Genomic DNA, 16589 nt, shown 5'->3' with positions numbered 1-16589 from the left:
ATTTCAGTGTGTGCACCTTTTCTACGTTCTCATCTACCAATCTGAGAATTTGATACTTGAACATTTTTCTATGTTTCAAATGTTGGATGTATTTCCTATGTTACAATAAATCTAGTTATCCATCAAGGCTTAATCAACAGTAAATGCCAAGCTTTAGTCAGAGCAGTTGCTGACTTTGCTCCATTTGCTCAAGGTTAGAGGAAGTATGCCGAAAGGAGATAACTGTAGTTAAATTGCTCAGCGCAAGCCTTCATTTTTCATGTGGGGAATTGCACCTCTTATTACTGTTTTCTTCCTGTCTACGTAATACCTGGGAACAATTTACTCCATGTAATGCCACTCCCATCGTGGTAGTAAGGTTTTTACTGAAGAGGAAGACTTTTAGGGCATGTTGGAGTTTTCACTGGTTATTTTCAAGTTTTTATTTCGTAGCTTTTAGACAGTTCGAAACTAAAGGACTGTACAGGTTTTTTGGTGATGTGATTGTATTACGTGTGTGCTGTGTCTGAGTGGCTCAGCTTGGAGTGTGAATTGCAGTAAATGCAAAAGTGAAAGCTGCAACATGGCTCTCCTGCTCCCAACCACTTCCTGAAGAACGCGCCACGCGGGCCCCAGACTTAGAGACTTAAACTTGAATCCTCAAGATGGAAAGAGTCCAAGTTCCTCATGGTAAAGACCTCAAGTAAACCTAAATGTAGGAACCCTGTTTGCTACTCTAATGTGAATTCAAACGATTGGTTGCCTCCATTGTAAAAATTTCGGTGCCCAATTCTGAAATTTAAACTATTAGAGAATAGAGCCAGAGCGTTGCCATACCTGAAACATAATCTTGCAACTCTCCTGTTTACATGATTCAATTCCTGAAACCAGTTAGAATGTGCATTCTAATCTCTAAATGTACAAGTTATTTAAAAAAAAAAAAGTGAGCTTGTCAGCTCAGCTACAGCCACCAGTCTTAATAAAACTGAGTCACATCCAAATGGGCTCCACTTACACTACCCTCCCATTCTGGGGAGAACGTGGCTGGGGGAGGCAGTCTGAGTCATCACCTGGTTTGTTTGACATACGCTTCCTTCCATAAATTGGGAATGGCAAGCGGCACAGTGTTCTGGGATTGCCTCGGAGAAGGAGCTGTTGCAGCCTGATCAAAATAGGGCCTTTAGGTTTGAAGGATGAGGCTGAGCCCCTATTTTGACTCCAAATGTCAGGGGAGGGGGAGAAGAATTCAACAGATTCAAACAAGGAATATTTGTAAGTACCATTTTTGGAGGTCGGAGAAATGGCGGGGGTGTTGACAGTTGAATTTCTCCCTCGGACATAAAAGATATTTAAGAGACAAATTGGGGGCATTCAAATAAAAATAAAATGGTATCTAGTTCACTAAGTGGGCTTGTTTACTTAAGAGTATTCTTGATGTGGACAGTTAAAATGATTGAGAGAGAGATGATTTGGTAGTTACCATACCAATCCGTTCTGACAATGTTTAATTTAACTTATTTAACTATTTGAAAAGAAATGTATTTCAATTAGGAATCTGTTCATGTCAAATTTGCATCTCCTTTAGGGGTATTTTGAGGGGATGGGAAGAGAGGCGCATGTGTCTCACACATTTTCCTACAGCGGTTTTTGCAGAGGCTTACTGGAGCTTTTGAAAATAAAGAAGTTTAGAATGTAAAATTGTTGGAGACTACAGAGGAAGGGGAAAGGAGGAGTAGATTTATAGCTGAAGTGGGTTTGTAAACTCAGCCTCTGCTTTGGGATTATTCTTTAATAAGTGCCAGACATTCTTCTGATTTTCATCCTGGCTTGGTTGTGGCTCTTTCTCTGTCTGTGAGGCTGGGGTGTTCCCTGTTTTAAAGCCGTAGCTGTCGCAGCCTGGGCGTTTTCTGTTTCTGCTTATGGCTTTTTTTTTTTTCTCTTTTCCTGAATGAGTGTCCTTTGTGTAACCCCAGTAATTCAGAAATCCTGCAGTCATAGGGACTGCCCTGTCATGTGACTTAGGTACTAGGTGCTGGCTGCGATTGGTCAGCAGCTAATTGGCGGGTCCCTATAAGAGGTCTTGTTGGGTCCAGCGTCTGGCCACTCTCCTGCCTGGGCTGCTGCTCAACGCAGTCTGGATGGGGGTGGGGGTGTCTGACCAGTGATTCAGCCACATGTGATAGATTGACTAAGTGACTGCTTTCTTGGGGTCCGCAGACCCGTGGAAGACACTCAAAGTGGTTGTGACTGACTTGATCCAACTCTGGGCTTCCTGAACTGGTAACTGTCACTTTAATATAGGTTACTGATTAAACTCAGAAAAATGTAGCTTAAAATCTTTGCCAGGAACTTGTGTGGACTTATTCTCTGTTCCCCCCACCCCCCCTTGTTCTGATTTGTTTTGTCACAGGAATGAAATGCAGATAACTCTTAGAAAACTTTTGTAGGAAAAGTGCCTCGTGTGATCTGGAACAAAGACGTTTTATAATCAGACTTATCAAGCTGCGAAGAGGGAGTTTTAGAGACGGAAGCAGCAGCATTCTGTCACCAGGAAATACTGCTTTATCCAGAATTGGTAAGTGAAAAGTGGCATTGCTCCCTAATAGATATCATATGTGCATGTGGGAATTGAAAAGTTGTTCACAGACCCCTAACAACGGTGTTGGACAGAGAACACATAAACAGTGAGAAGGTCTAAAGAGCAGCAGAGAATACCGCATAAAGACTGAGAAACAGCCAGGTAATTAACAAAAATGAGCTGAGTGCTATCAGTTCAGCTAAACATATGTAATACAGCTAGATTTGGTCGTTTTATTTTTTCTTGTTTAGGAGGAGAAACAAAATCAGAAAAGGCTGTCTAGTAGAGTTGGGACATTAACTTTCCATAGATGTAGATTTCCATTTAGTCTGATGTAGCATGTATGAAATTTGAAGAGATGCTTTCAGAATTAGTCTACTTGCCCTCCTTTCCTTTCGTCTACATTAGGATGTCAAGTATTTAGTTAGAACTTTACAAGATAAAAGTTATACAAAATGAAAGTCCAAGTAATGCATCGGAAACACCTCCTCCTGATTGGGAAGGGTAGATTACAATGGCAGTAGATTTTTTTTTTTCTTACACTTGTGTCATGAATTTTAAGTTTGGTCTACTTGATTACATTAGTACAGTAAAGGGTGGTTATTTGTATCTATATAGTTCATGACTTTTTGAGAGATCGTGATTAGTAGTTCTTATTGGTTTGGTATGCATGTGCCTGCCTATCTCTCTTTCCCTGAAATGTTAAATTCTGTTTTCTAATCTTGAATCTGAGCTGCCTCTATGTTTAAGGGTTCTAAAAAAGACAATAAAGCTTTGAATACCTGTGTTATATACAACACGCTCTTGTTCATGATATATAAGGTAAAAGAATTTTATATTAGGCATGAATGTCTAGTTTCTTAAGAATGTACCGAAAAGGTTGACTAGAATAAGAAAAAGAACATTAGAATAGAATGGTGGGTGACTGCCTGATTTTACCAGTTTCTTATTGGTCCATAGAAGTAATCATGTGATGTCTACTTATAGAACCAGATGAAAAAAATTTTTGTTCTTTAAATGCTAACAATTATATAGGAAATTTTAGCGATCTTCATTTATTAATTTGAATATATAATTGTAACTGTTATTAACAGAATGGGGTAATTTAGAAAATAATAATTCTTTCTTTCTTTTTAAGCTAAATTGGAAATTGAATCGACTTCTGTGACTTTTGGTTCCTGTTCTGTTGCTTTCAAAATCTTAAAATCCTTAACTCAAAAGGGAAAATGTATAATAAAACAGGATAGCAGTGCTGAAATTTCTCTCTCTTGGCAGTGGAGGGCAATGAGGGTGGGGGAAGGAGATGAATATAGTGAGATATATTAATTGTTTCCCCCCCCCCTTGTATACTTGGATAAATTTTAAGATCATTTTTCTCAGACTAGCAGCTCTCAAGACTTTTGCATAAGTATTTATTCTTAAAGAAATAGAAAGACAAGATAAGCACGGCTCTTAAGGGCAGGTCCTCCAGTAAGTCAGGAAATTGGTGATCCAAACTTGTGAATATAACAAGTCAATTTGATTTAATATGTGGCATTAGTTTTCTTGAAGCACACAAATTTATAGGTTTTTAGAGTCGTGAAGGCAGAAAAACGGCAACAAAGCATTAAGGTATTTACAGGTAATTTATATTCAACTGCTAGCTTCTGTTTTCAACTCTGTATTTCATGTAAGCAAATACTTGGGGAGAACATGGTGATTTCATAATCTGCATAAATATTGCCGTGCCTGTTGGAAAAAAGCCTCTCATTTTTAGGTTTTCCTCATCCGATTTTGAATGACAAAATGTGATAGAAGCAGGCTGGAACAGTAAATGCTAGAAAGTATATCCCATAAGAATTATCTGAGAACTTCATGTTTTCAATTCTCTTTGCTGTTCTCTGTTCTCAATTTAATATTTAAAAGTACATCGAAAATGAATATCGTTGCTTGCTCTGATTTCTCCTCTGGGGTCATTGAGAGTCTTCACATTTTTGTATACCTTATTAAAAGATATTAATGGCATGCATATGCCTTTGTCTTTGTGGGTATGTAAAGCAACAAATGAAGGGATCTAGTTAAGTGACAGACCTCAAAACAATTTCTCTGAAATAGTATTTGAATGTGCATATTTGGGAATGTAAATGCTTTCCCTTTGGGCTTGTTTCTTAAGTTTTTGGTGTAGTACACGGTTTTACCCAATTAAATTTTTCTTTTGAGGTCTGTGTTTGTATGGGTGTATATATTTGATTGGAAGGGGAAGTTTTAATCACTAGCAAAAACAAGTGGCTGTTTGTTAGAACCCAGATAAGCCTCACAGTGTTGTTCCTATGACAACTGAGTAGTTGGGTGTTGAAATGTAGCTTTAAGTTCTTGGTTTGGAAATGTCATTCAGACCTCCCACTGTAGTCTCATTGAGTAGGAGGATAATGAGAAGGGGAAAAACCATGAAGCAACATAAGTATCTTCGTTCATTTCATGTCTTCCTAACTTGCCTTTGTGTACAGGATCGCCATGGGAGTGGTAAACAGGTCTTGAACAAAGCAGTACTTCAATAAAAAATACATGGAAAGGGTTCAGAAAAGTTGGGGAAGATAAATAACAACACATGGGCCCGATAAAGAGGCAGGAGACATTGGCTTCTATGGGTTTGTGCAAAGCCTTTTACCCAGTACTGACCAGCAGTGAGAACATCTTGAACCAGTTATTGTATAGCTCTTCAAGAGCTGTGAATTTCCTTAAAATGCAATGTGGAGAAAATTCCTTTGGTAGCAGGATGGTTTACCACTTTGGCATAACATTTATTCATCTCCCCCGGGCAGACTACAGAGGATACTGTGTTCTTTAAGGCACAAGTTTTTAAACCAGTTCTTCATTTATCGTTTAACAGCTTTTGTCTTTTTTCTATGGGAACAAGGTCATACTAGTAAAATAGTGATAAAATTTTAAGCATTTTATAGTATATTCAAAAAGTGCTTTTGTAAAGTACTTAGATTGTTGGAGACTTGTATGTGGAACTTGTTTGTGGATGGAGAATTTATGGAGCACTGTATTTGAGGAGAGGGATTGTTTAATGTTTGACATAGCTTAATTATGCAGTTGTCGATTTGCCATGTCTGAAGGTCTTCCTATTTCCTACTCCTAAATGGTTTTAAGCATTTATTTGGTCACTAGAGCCACTTGAAGTTAGAAAGGAAAAGATGTCAGTGGGATTAGTCCCTTACTTAATAAATACACGCCCCCCCATCTCTTCCATAATCCAAAAAGCTCTGAAAATCAAAAGATTTTCATGTAACAAATTTGGCAGCAAATCCTGACCTGAACCGATGTGAAACTAATGATATTCATTGTTTAGCTCATTCAGAATGAATCTTTGTATGTTTTACTGTAGAAGTATTAATGTGTTTGATCATGGAGTATAGTTCCAGACTCCCCTAGAGGTTTATATACTGTGTTGAATAGTCAACCTATTACCTTTATGAAATAATAATAATAGTCAATCTGAATGTCAGGCAAGCGTTTGTGGACCCATAATTACTGATGTACATTAAGCTCATATTATATGCCAGGTACCATTCTAAATGAATCACTGGCATCCTAAGAACAGTGTCTGGCACATAGTAGGTACTTAGTAGACACGTTTTGGTAGGAAATGCTTTACACTTACTAACTTCTTTAACTCACAGAAACAGTATGTGGCCAATGTGCTTGTTATCTCATTTTTACGTGGGGAAACCGATGCTCAGAGAGGTGAAGCAGTCTGCCCAAAGTAACACAGGCAGGAAGTAGTGGAGCCAAGATTTGAAAGCAGGCAGTCTAGCTGCAGTCTGCTCTTAATGATTCTGATTCAGTTACAAGAGAGGACTGGAGACGTGGCGCTGGACTTCTTAACTGAGTCAGAGGCGATATTTGGGTGATTTACTTTATTCCTAGTCACCCTATGTCCCTTAGGATCAAAAGCTGATGATATCACCACTATGGTCATTAACCAGGGCTTTGGTGGAATGCTTATAACAGGTTCTCCTGGGTGGGAGTGCTGGAATTCCAGGGGTCTGAACGCTCTTCACAGGCTTCCCAAGGTGATCTCCGTCAGCCTGACTTCTTCATCTTGAAATTGAGACATGGGAAATAACCCTTTCCTTAACCCTAAGGAAGTTTTCTTGAACAGTGGGAAAAACCTTTCTGTAGACGTTCCTTAAACCCCTTACCCAGCAGGAGGTGTGGAATCAATAAAGAGGGCATGGGTCACCTGAGGGTGTGAGCTCCCTGGCTTGGGAACTACATTGGGACACAGCGAAAGCCCCTCGGGAGAAATCAGGCAGCCCGTGGAACTTTAGCTGCATGACTCTTTGAATTCACAAAAGGAGGCCTTTAACAGTACTTCCCAACAAATCAAATGTATACAAGGTGTGCCTCAAATCCCTATATAGTCCTAGGGATTAAAAAAAATCATTTGCAACTGACAGCAGCTTCCCCATTCTATACCCCAGCTTTTATCCTTATTCCTGCTTAATTTTTCTTCTTAGCACTTCTCTTGTCTGACATATTGTATGTTTTACTTATTTAGTCATTTGGCATTTTGGTTAGACACTAGCGGTATTGTTTTCTTGGAGTAAATACAAAGGTCCTAGATTTAATTTCTCTTTGATGTTCATCTTCCAACTCATTCCTTCCTATCAATCTCAGACTGCTGTAAGTAAATGACTTTTTTGCCCAGCTTTTTTTACTGTTAGTTATCATATTTGTTTTTCTTAAGCTGTACTGATTATACAGTCTGATTTTGGAGAATAGATGTTTCTTCATTCAGGAGGGCGAATTGAGCCAAATTTGAATATAATCATTGGGCAACAAATCCAGAAGTTTAAATTACTGAGGAGAACATGGAAAGCAAACACTTGCATTTTATGAACTACCTTGAATTTAGATAGACAACTGGGGGTAGCAACTGTATATGACATGTTTTTGGGGTAAGACCTCTTAAACCGACCTACTGCCTATTGTTTTCATTTGAAAAATAAATCAATTTTAAACAATTATTCTACACATTAAAGACTGTAAGTGATTTAACCTTGGATATTTCCTGAATCAAGTTTTTAAAATCCTCAACTCTCACCTATTGCTTTTCAACCCCATATTTATTCCGGTTTATTCTTTCCAACGTATTTAGGATAATCTAAAACATAAAGTAAAAAACCCCACATATATTATTAACTATAAACAACGCGGTTATGTAAATGCATCATTTTAGTTGACTTTTTTTTCTTTGGACTATTTTCTTTTCCTTTTTTTTTTGAGACGGAGACTTGCACTGTCGCTGGGGCTGGAGTGCAGTGGTGCTATCTTGGCTCACTGAAACCTCCACCTCTCGGATTCACACGATTCTCCTGCCTCAGCCTCCTTAGTAGCTGGGATTACAGGCGCACACTGCCACGTCTGACTAATTTTTGTTTGTTTGTTTAAAGTAGAGATGGGGTTTCACTATGTTGGCCAGGCTGGTCTTGAACTCCTGACCTCGTAATCCGCCCACCACGGCCTTCCAAAGTGCGAGGATTACAGGTGTGAGCCACTGTGCCTGACCTAGACTAATTCTTAAAGGAACGAATTAGATACATATAAAAGTTGAATGTACTATGCTTTTGTAAGTCAGTGTAATGATAGAGACATTTTGTTTTCTTAGCTATATTTTATCACAAAATAGTTCTAGTTACTTTTCTTTTAAATGGTTAATCTAATAAAGTAATAACTTGCTTTTTAAAAACATAGTATATAACTTTTCTTTAAGGTAGAGGATGGAATTATTGACTATGAAGAGTAGGCTAAGGTTTTATTTGAAATTATCTCCCCTTTCTGCCATGGAAGAGTTTAATTCCCCTAATGTGCTTACTGTATTGAAAGTCCGTTGTTGGTGTTGGTATTGGAAGAAAGCTTAGTTTTTCTGCATTTCCTTAAAGGAGAGAGAAGAAAGATTTTTAAACATGAAAATCCATTTTTTTTTTCTTGATCAGAATTTATGCAATGTATTGGAAGTGAGACTAGAGTCCTTAAAGTTGAGAGAAACGGTAAGTCTGCACACACGCAGCAAAACTTTTCAGGGAATTTGCAGAGTTCAACGACCTGAAAAAAATCTTCAGACATTTTCCAGAGAGTGTTAGTCCATGAAAGTGGTACCCATGACCCCAAGAGGGTGCACACTGTCAGCCACCATTGAAGTAGTTTACTCCCTAAGAGGCCCAGGCTTTGGAAATAGTAGATTTGTGCCTTAAGCTCCCCTTGCCCCTTGCTACCTGAGTAAGCTACTCCGTCTATTTCACTAAGCCCCAGATAACACATGTTAAGCACATGCTGTGAAACCTGGAGTAATGGTGCTTAACACACTTTTAGGAAGAGACTTTTTCAGTTTAGTCCTAAAGCCTGTAGATGAGGCCGGGCGCGGTGGCTCATGCTTGTAATCATAGCACATTGGGAGGCTGAGGCGGGCAGATCATGAGGTGAGGAGTTCAAGACCAGCCTGGCAGTTATGCCCATTTCATAGGTGAACACACGGAGGCACAGAGAAGTAAAGAAGCTTACTTAGGGCCACTTATCTGTCACGGAACCAGAATCTAAATCGAAATAGGCTGTTGCCAATACGGATGGTAAGTACATGTATTTCTGGTAGGAGAGCAGAATAGAAGTTGACTGATCCTGAAAGTCTCAGAAATGGTGTTCTCATTTCTATTCTGCAAAGTATCACGTCTTCTAGGCCTACCTCTCTCAATATTGAAATACAAAATTAACTTTTTCTGCTTTTTATTTTACAAATCAACGGGAACAGTCTTAGTCATTTGTGTTTTATGAGTTTTAATTAGGCCACGGCAGTCCAGGAGGGGAATTCCTTGTTTTCAGTTAATCTCATATACTAACAAGTTTACTCATGCAACTTCCCCTATTTTTTTCTCTAATGTTTTCACTTGAAAGTGGGGGTGGGAGGCAGAAGTATGTTAATTTGGGTCCTAGGGATGCACTTACATCAAGCTTTCTGGAAATTTTCTTGCTGGTATAGAATTAATCCATAGCAAAATGAAATGAGTAATAATCTGTATTTTACTAATATTTTTCTTCTTTATGTCCATCTAGTTCTGGATGTTTTTTGGAGGGAGAAGGTAAAACTTCTAGGTAAAGAAGTGCAAGAAGCTATCTGTGTGCATAAACCCTTGTATTTGGGTGTGGACTTAATTTTCAGAATATGGGAAGGAGGTTTCACATTGAGAATTTCCTCTTTCAGGCGTAGATTGAAAATTTTGACTTAGAAGATGAGAGCAGGTTACCCTAGGCTGTGGGTTCAGAGGGCTTGGAAATCTCTTTTAAAATTCCCTGGCCTTGGACTGAGCCTGTTCATAGGAGGATTTCTTGATCAGGCCTGCCTTCATTCTTTCATTTGTTTGTTCGTTCCTTCATTCATCCATATTATCACATAAGTCATTCAATATGTGCCTGTAAACAGGTGAAAGAAAGGATGGGAGTGAGAGTCCATCGGGGACGGGAGAGGAGTGGCTCTAAACTCACTCTGTGTTCGTTTCACCTCAGTGACTACATCTTTGATCTGATTGCCCCCTTTGAGACAATGTATATTTCACAGACAGACACTCACAACACTCATGAAGGTCTTTAAGCATCTTCCTTTGGGAACCAGGTTTCTTTCTTTAAAGTGAGAGGAGAAAATGCTTGTGAGGGAAAATCAATGCAGAGAAATGGTTTTTCTTTCTTTTTAATGTAGGTGGAAGAAGGGTCCATAGTAAGTAGGCAACTTATCAGTAAATGTGATCTAAGAGTGACCATGCTTTCAAATAATTTCCTCTTTTAAAGAATATTAAGTGCAGTGGTGTTTACAATTAATGATCACAACCACTTACAGATTGCTTTGTTCTGTCTCTACTCCTACTGCTTCACTTAACTACCCTAAAAAAAAAAAAAACATTAAGAGACAAAGGCCATCACAAAGAAGATGTCTTTTAAAATAATTTAAAAGTAGAATTTAAATTAATTTAAAGGTAAGACATATTGCTATTCCCTCAGTCAAACTCACTACAGCTTTTTCAAAATATCTCTAAGTAAATATGTGGAAAATGAGGAATGAAGGTAGGGGAGGACTTTTGGAATTTATACCATTATTCTTTCAAAAAACAGTACTCGCCTCCATGCTGCAGTTAGGAATACGCTTCCTGAAGACAGAGCCATTATCTTTACTTGTTATTTAAACCTTGCTATCACTTCCTATAGTTTCTGAAGGACGGCACTGTTCAAGTTCTCTTCAGTGGCGCAAACCCTGCCTGTGTATTTTCTGAAACAAGTTTGACCATACCAGCAAAGGCAATGAAAATCCTTTGTCTTTCAGCATGAAATGTGAAGTCTACATTATGAGTAGGTATATAGGCCCAGTGGAAGAAAATGTTAAAGTAGATTTAAAAACAAAACCAAAGTTACCCACACTCTAAAAGGATGTCTCAGTATTTCAAGGGTCTTCTATGGTAAAGCAAATAAGGACTCTCAGGACAAGTTAGGTTGATAATGACAGTGAATATCTACCTTTTTCCCCGTTCCATTTGGCATCCACACTCCAGAGGACCTTCCCTAATTTTCTATGCATGGGTAGCAGGGAGATTATAGAGAAACTGTTGCTTCTCCTGCTTTCTTTCTTTTTTTTTTTCCTTTTGAGACGGAGTTTCGCTCGTTACCCAGGCTGGAGTGCAATGGAGCGATCTCGGCTTACCGCAACCTCTGCTCCTGGGTTCAGGCAATTCTCCTGCCTCAGCCTCCTGAGTAGCTGAGATTACAGGCACGCGCCACCGTGCCCAGCTAATTTTTTTGTACTTTTAGTAGAGATGGGGTTTCACCATGTTGACCAAGATAGTCTCGATCTCTTGACCTCGTGATCCATCCGCCTCGGCCTCCCAAAGTGCTGGGATTACAGGCTTGAGCCACCGCGCCCGGCCTCCTGCTTTCTTTTTTACTGCTGGGGGGATAATCACTTTCCTACAGCTCTCGTCCACTTGGCCCTTGATACATTTGGAGTTTTGGTGAGGTGTTAACAAAACTGGTTTCAGGTGCCAACTAGATTTCATAACGTTTATAGCAGAACAACAGACAAAGATACCACATGGGAAATGTACATTTTACAAGAATATATTGCACGTCTACCACGTGCCAAACGGAGTTCCGGATCTGAGAACACAGCAGTGAATCAGGTCCCTACTCACATGAGGGGGTAGGCTGACAGTGATGGAACCCATAAGTACAGAGCAGGTGTTAGTAAACACTGCAGAGAAAAACAAAGTTGTGTCAGACAGAGTACCTGGGGGTCAGGGGTAGAGCAAGGTGAAGCAGAGGTAATGGGAAGGCCTCTTTGATATGACGAGGCCAGTGAGGAGCCAGCTGTGGGAGTGTCTGGAGGAAGAGGATTCCAGGCAGAGAAAATAAACCAGTAACTGCAACAGAGATGGGAGCAGGCTTTGTGTGTCCAAGAGACACGTCGTGGCAGATCAGGTAGGACTTTGTTGGCCACAGTAAGAAGCTGTTGGGAGGTAGGAAGTGATAACTAGAGAGTGAAGACAGTATTCTGAGAGTTTGGTGATTTATTGTAGAGATCCTGGAGAGTCGAGCCCCTTGTGCCTCATAACTGGAGTGTTTACAAATCGTGTGCAGTAAAATGCTACTTTTGTAACTTAAATTATTATGCTATGAAAACCTTAGTAAAGATAGATAAAGTCGAAGTATTTGAAGCACAACCAGAGCTAAAAAGCCCAAAGCGAGCAATTCTTCCTATCACAGCTACTCCTCAGAGAGATACGGGGTACCTGAACGTCTAGCTGTGGAACGTTTTGCTTTGATTAAAATTTGCCAAAATCTCATCTTCCCTAGGGCACGTCTTTGCTGATTTTTGCACTCAGCAACAAGCAGTTTAGAATTTTGAAGTGAAGGGATTTTAAGTCCATGTTTAAAATGCTTCATTTAAAAATAATTCTTAGTTGTATGTACAGGCAGATGATAAGCTCCCTCTTAAAATTCTGTATGAAAACTTAACTGTTTGGTACAGGTTAGTAAGTCTTGTTATACAGCACTTATTTTACAATTGGAGGTACAAAGAGAGCAGGGAAAAATGAAGGCAGTTGGCCAGGTGGGAAGGGTAAAATTGTTTTATGTATCTTTTCTCTTTTAAAGTTGGGTTAAAAACATTTGTGTACTGTCTTAAAGGTAGAGTGATTGCCATAAATCAATTGAAGCCGCCCCCGTCATTACTTCACTATAATATTCTGATACTGAATGCACCACCTTTTGTATAAGGAAACGGGCAAGTTCTGTCATCTGGGAGTTTACATGTTAAGAGACATTGCATGGGTGAGAACAGACATAAAAGGTATGTATAATTATACCGACAACATACAGGGTGTAGAAAGGGACTTGATAGCCTTTTATAGGTGTCATCCAGGTTTATCTTATCTGAAATACTGCCTGAGACTTCATACCGAATTCTTACCACATAGCCTGACTTTAGTTAGTCATACATTTGGGTTGGGTTAACCCTCATATTCTTTTAGCAAGGGACCCACCGACAGAAAAGAGTTATTGGTTTTGTCATTTATAGTTTAGTTCAGCAAGACCGGATTTCCTCACCACCTTTGGCTGAAACTGACTGACTAAATCAGTTTCACTTGCGGGGTAGAGAAATGAGTAATTTGGGAACATAGAGTGTTGTGTGGAGGAGAGCTTAGTTTGCTCCTTTTCATGCTCTGCTTAGGTGTAAGAAGTCTGCATTGAGAGAGGGAGAAAAATTTGGGACATCATGGGGGAACTTGACCCCCTTGGATGAGAGACACATTGGGAATTGAGAGAGAAAGATGTAAAAATGGACCAGGAGAGGATGTAGGGAAGCCCCAGGGGAGCCAGAGAATTTCTGGTCCTAAGCTCAAATGTCAGCCTCAGTTCTTCCTAGCATCCTGGACACGAGGTCCCTTCTGGTTTATCTCTTGTGAAACAAGGGGCACACTCCTGACGTACTGAGCACCCCTTCTCAGAGGAGCTGGGAGGACGAGGACTTCAGGTTTTAAGACACCTTCCCCAAGTCTTCTGCATCCATTTCTCTAGTGAATCTACTTTCTAAGTATAGATTAATGTCTGAGAGATAGACTTTAAGATTCCTTTTCTACCAGTCTCTGACCTCTTGTTTTGAGGAAGACATGTATTGTCCCTGAAGTGGCGAGTTCTGTTTTGTCCTTCGTCTAAGATTGGTCGCGCGGTCTTGATTTTCCAGGGCTTGAGACCTTTTGCCCCATGTGCTCCGGGATTTCCCCCTTCTGCCCCGCCATATAAATAGACAACTTGCTGCCTGTCTTCTAAGACCTTCATATTTTTCCCTGTGACTTGAGTCTGTTCTGGAACAATTGTGTGGTGGCTGGGCCCTGCAAAATGAGTCAGTTCCTGCAGTTTGGTTACAAGTTCTCAAAAAGTATTTCAGAATGTGGATGTGGTCAGCAGAGTCATTTTCCAGACATCTAAAAGGAAACCCACATCAACTGTAACAATTGAGCTATGAACCAATGGGTCTATGCAACAGAACGGGGCCTGCTTTTCCTCAAAGCCTGTAGGTGCCCCCAAATCTAGCCTTCTCTACGCATCGGAAGGGAGAATTCATCTTCATGCTTGTTTTATCTATTGCTGCTGACACAAAAAATGCCATAGAGGTTTTGGCTTTCATCACCTTTTGAATGTGGGCGCAAATTTGACATAAGAAATAATTAGTAAAATGGAATCTATGGGATTAGAGTATAATTATTACAAAGTGTGAAATGTGGCTTGGGGGATAGACGCTTGGGTAATTGAGCTAATGCTCAATGGAGTAGTTAAGATAGTTTAGGTACCAATAAAGTACATCAAAATATGATTGTTCGGTTTACTAGTAGTCAGAACCTGTGCAGACTTAGCAGCAATCCAGATAAAATGTCATTAAATGCTTTTCAAGCTTTAAAGTAAGTTTAAGGTTGTCATAACATTTGGAGAATATTTTAGCTCCACACAAATTTTGGAAAATAATCTGCGTGGGTTTTTATCCTCTTGGGTATCATGAATTGTAAAATTTTGTTGCAGTTCTCATTTATCAGGCTTGCTCCACTCATTAAAACTGATGGCATTTTCAATAATACAAAATCAAAACATAAAAATGTGTAAATGATTTGGATAGACAGTTCACCACAGAAGATACACACATGGCAGGTAAGCACAAGAAAAAAACACAAGTCAAAACCGCAATGAGATACTGCTACACACCCATCTCAATGGTTAACCTTTAAAAAGTTGGCTATGCCAACCGTCGGTGAGGATGTGTAGGATTTAGAACTCTCATGTAAAACGGTATAAACCTGTCAAACATACAGCTATCATATAATTCAGCTGTTTCATTCCAAGAGAAAAGAAAGCATGTGTTCACCTGAAGATTTTTACATGAATATGCCTAATAGTTTTATTAGCAATAGCTATAAGCTGGAAACCTCTAATATCTGTCAACAGGTAAGTGGATAAACAAATTGTGTATCCGTATGGTGGCTAACACTCAATAATAAAACGGAATCAACTATGGATACCTTCAATAACGTGGATGACCCTAACCCATGAGGGTCATATCATAATGATTCCATATATACAAAATTCTGAAAAATGTGAAAGGAGATCAGTGGTTACCTGGGGTGGAGGAGATTGGGGTGCAAGAAAGAGGGGTTACAAAAAGGCATGAGAAAACTTTCGGTCTGGTGGACAATTTCACTGTCTTGTGTTGATGGTTTCATGGGTGTATATATGTCAAAACATGTAAAATTGTACAATTAAAATATGTGCAGTTAATCATATGTCAGTTATTCCTCAATTCTTTAAAAAAAAGTTCATATAAAAAATAATTGTTACAGTAAATGGAAGGCTTTAAAATGCCCTTACTTGGGCAAATCAGCATTTCTTGGGGTAGAGGCGGGGGAACCTGACAGAGTTTTAATGGTTTGAAGACAGATGAGAAACCAGAGTTTAATAGTACACATAATAAATGGGATCTCTTTAGTCCCTTTTGTTGACAAGGCATTTGAACAAGTGGTTCAAGAAGTACCTTTTCCAGCATGGTGGTTCCAGCTGCCTGCCTGACTTCTAAGCATTGGCACTTAAACAAAACTGCTGTAGCAGTCTACCGTGAAATGTGGCTGAGACATCTGAAGCTGCTGTGTTCAGATTGCAAAGATAAGACATGAAAATCTCCACTCTCAGATTTTATCATTGTTAGAGAAATTAATCTCTCATATTTATAGAGTGCATGAAAATTGAGCTGTACTGAGGTATAGGTGACATGGTATATATTCACAGTATAAAATGTGATGTTTTGGTGTATGTATACGTTGTGAAATGATCACCACAAGCTAATTAGCATATGCATCACCTCACAGAGTTAGCTTTTGTGGTAAGAATGTTTTAAGATTTTCTGTCTTAAGAAATTTCAGGTATATGATACAGAATTATTAAGTCTAAAGTACTTTCATAAACCTCATTCTGTGAAATCCTTTCAATGGTATATTACAGGTAGGGCCAGTATTATCCTGATTTGCTTTGGCAACAAACTGAGACCTAGAGAAGCCAAGCTACTTGACCAGGAATACAGAGCCCCCATCTTCTTGCTCAGAAATCACCATTCTAATGACTTTATTTTGCATCTTCTTCAAACTTGAGTGTTTGGCGAAGACTCTTCGCTCACCAGTTCGTCAGGTAGTTATTAGCGGCCCTTTTTTAAAAAATACGAGATGTTCAAGACAAAACTTTCCTCTAATCCTCTGTTTCCCCATTTCTAAATGGGTAATAACACAGCCACCAGCTTCCCAAGTTTGTTGTAAGGGCTCATTGACCCTCACACGTGGAAGTCATGGAAAGTGGACAGCTCTGTATACCCAGTGGGTGTTGATGTTACTGTGTGATTGTGCTCTTTGTTCCTGGGTTACTTGATGACAGAGTACTGAGTGGTTTTGCAAACCCAACAGGGAAACACAGCAGT

At 39.3% G+C, this 16589-nt stretch overlaps 1 long non-coding RNA gene across 2 annotated transcripts in view; it reads left to right on the top strand.

Moving 5' to 3' along the window:
- LOC108589890 (uncharacterized) overlaps positions 1–14984 on the top strand; it is a 47718-nt gene extending 32734 nt beyond the window's left edge. For both annotated transcript variants that reach the window (XR_013531629.1, XR_001909209.4), the window contains one exon: positions 2390–14984. This is a non-coding gene — a long non-coding RNA (uncharacterized LOC108589890). The remainder of the gene's footprint in view (positions 1–2389) is intronic.
- Positions 14985–16589: the final 1605 nt, after the last annotated feature.

Source organism: Callithrix jacchus, chromosome X (assembly GCF_049354715.1).
Source record: "Callithrix jacchus isolate 240 chromosome X, calJac240_pri, whole genome shotgun sequence".
Lineage (NCBI taxonomy): Eukaryota > Metazoa > Chordata > Mammalia > Primates > Cebidae > Callithrix > Callithrix jacchus.
Note: the sequence above shows the minus strand (reverse complement) of the source record. Positions and strands in the feature narration are given on the sequence as shown.